Source organism: Ixodes scapularis, unplaced genomic scaffold, assembly GCF_016920785.2.
Source record: "Ixodes scapularis isolate PalLabHiFi unplaced genomic scaffold, ASM1692078v2 PGA_scaffold2__306_contigs__length_199485367, whole genome shotgun sequence".
NCBI classification, from domain to species: domain Eukaryota; kingdom Metazoa; phylum Arthropoda; class Arachnida; order Ixodida; family Ixodidae; genus Ixodes; species Ixodes scapularis.
Window position 1 is genome coordinate 119257186 of NW_024609857.1, and position 2947 is coordinate 119260132.

Below are 2947 nucleotides of genomic sequence, written 5' to 3' on the forward strand. Positions count from 1 at the left end.
TAATCACCGACAGCACTGCGTTACAACTGCCCTCTACGTCAACTCTACGTTGAACCATTCGAAGACAGAGGCAACGGGCAACATTTAATTTTGCCCTCTCACCCTACAGAGAGGGGGGGACCTTCCGCGAGGACATCAAACTCCAATAAGAGTACATGGTGCGTACATAAAACGTTACGTGGTTGATTTACATGCCATATAACATTACTATTATGCGGTTGATTTACATGCCATATTTGCTTGTAGGTGAACTGAAAGGAAGAGCCGTTTCTCTTGCACAACAGTGGCGAGGGCGACGTCAACCGGCTCATCCTATTTGCAACACAACGCAACCTGGAGTGCTTGGGAGGTGCAAGCGCCTGGTTTTCTGATGGCACGTTCAAGGTGATGCCCTCCCTGTTCTACCAACTTTGCACCATACATGCGCTGAAGAACGGGATCACCGTGCCCATGCTGTACGGTTTACTTACAAACAAAACTGTGGCAACATACCGCAGGTAAGTTCCAATTATAATGTTGCCCTGTTGGGCGTTATCTCAAGGTATTGCAATTGGCTGAGCAAACTCTACTACTATTTCATCTTACCAGGTTCTTCCAAGCCGTCATTGACAACGTTGGACCCTGCGCTGCACGGACCCTCTACACGGCCGCTATCAACGCCACTCGTGACACGATTTCAGAGGTCCAAATTTAAGGATGCTTTTTCCATCTTGCCCAGTCCGTCTATCGGAAGCTCTGCGCCTTGGGCTTTCAAGCGCGTTACGCCACGGACGAGACATTTGCAGTAAAGGCTAGTCTCTTTTGGCCTGTAGAGTGTTGTTTCTTTTTCTATATTGCTTATCAGCTTTTGTAGAGCTTAAAAATATTTTCCTTTTATTCCAGATAACAATGCTCCCGGCTTTGGCATTTCTGCCTGCTGGGAACATTCCTGAAGCTTTTCAGGACATCATGGAAGCATTTCCCCCTGAGGCGATTCAAGTAGCGGACTACTTTGAGGATATTTACATCGACCGACCGCGACGAAACGGGATCTGCTCCGCCCAGTTCCCACCAAAAATGTGGTCCGTGCACGAGGCGACGATAGGTGGAATTCCGCGGACCAACAACAGTGTGGAGGCATGGCACTACGGGCTACAGGTAATTTCTTTTACTACCTTATTCATGCCGCAGGCGCAATCGACAGTCTGACTAAAGATACATTTGCGCGCACGGAAAAAGGCAAGCACACGAAGGTCCGGACGGGGCAAGCACACCTCGTCCTGACCTTGTTGTGTTTGCCTTCTTTCGTGCGTGCAACCGTCTTTTAGACAAACATGCAGCAACTAGCCCAACAAGTTTTATTGGACAGTGTGTATCTCGTGCTTATTTATAAGGCCCTTGATATCATTTTTTTGCAGAGCAACGTAAGTTTTGCTTCACCAAATTTCTGGGCGTTCGTGGAGTCACTAAAAAAGGAGAAAGCTATGACGGAGCTGAAGCTCAGCCAAGCTGCAAGCGGGGTCGTTTCCACAAGGGTGCCACGGAAGCGGGCCGGACACGACAGGCGACTTCAGGCCATCCTTCATCGCTATGACGGGACCAACAACTTGGATGTCGTTGAAGCATGCGCCAGAAGAATCTCCTTGGGAACACTGGTAAAGTGCTATCACTAAAAAAAAAAACACTTGTATTTACGCACCTAAATGAGTACTCCCTTCTTATTAGTCACTAGGAGTGGTGCCAGGGTTGTGGTGGTCAAGACATTATTACGCAGTGCCTATAAAAATTAGTACAAACTATAGAATTCCATGGGTGCGGGAAAAAATAGGTAAATAAAGGAAAAGGGTCACTAGTAATTGCACTCACCTAAAAAACTATGCTCAATAAGCAACAAAACCCATAAAAAATTATTAAAAAGAAATGTTCCACATAATGCCATAGTGACGAACCGCCTTATGACGAATTGCCCTATGTGACCAATAGCCCTGCTTCCAGCTGTCGTGCGACGAATTGTCATTCGACGAACGGTTCTACACCCCATCCAAAGAACGTTTCACGTTAAAAACAAAAATGTTGAACAGAAAGGGCTTGCTTTTTATTTAGACATATTCCGTAAACGCAAGCCATTTTTTCTTTTCTTTATCAAGCACCTTTTCACTTTTTTCTAACCCCTAAACATTGTAAGAGCTTAAGGTCTTACAATGTATCTTTGCACTTTTTCTGACCCCTAAAATTGTAAGAGCTTGAGTTTTTCATCCTCGTCGTCCTTCAGCAAGAGAAGAGAACACCATCAACCATTCATCAAGCATTTGAAAGGCTCTAGCGCCGTTGCAAACATCTCACCAAACTCTAAATGTAGGAACGATGTACAAACTCCACAAAACATCTCGTTAGACGAGCGGGGAAACGTGGGACCGTCGATAAATCGAGCGCCCACGAAAGCGTCAAAATCCAAAACATCACATTGGACAGGCAATCGACGCAACAGCTGCGCAACAGCGAGCATCAAATCCCGATCGGAGATAAACGTCGCCGCAACGTGTTTTTTCTCAAAAGCGCTAACGAGTTCAAAGGCAGGACAAGACAAAAAGTACGAGAATCCAAAAGCCCAGGCTTTTGTACGTACACTATTGGTCACAACCGACTAGATGCTTTACCGGGCATGACGAGGTTTATCGGCAGTGACGCGCTTAGAACCTAATCCAACATCGTCGGAGCGCCGTTCCTATAGCACCGAGCGAACCGGAGAGGACGCTAGGACCCATCCGACCCAATCACGCGGCCGAAGCGCGTCAGGTGACCTGAATTTCGGGCGCTGCGAGAACTACGAGTCTAAGGTCACGTGGGTCGATCCCCCCTGCTCATTGGTGCAGCAGGTAGGTCGTTGAGTCCCTTTCAAGCCAAAAGGGATGACGCAAGGGTCTTCGGGTTGGACTCCCTCCCTCTGACCCTTTTCTCGAAGAAATCC

At 47.3% G+C, this 2947-nt stretch overlaps 1 pseudogene; it reads left to right on the top strand.

The window, feature by feature from the left end:
- Nucleotides 1-387: 387 nt before the first annotated feature.
- Nucleotides 388-1652, top strand: LOC115324989 (annotated as a pseudogene).
- Nucleotides 1653-2947: the final 1295 nt, after the last annotated feature.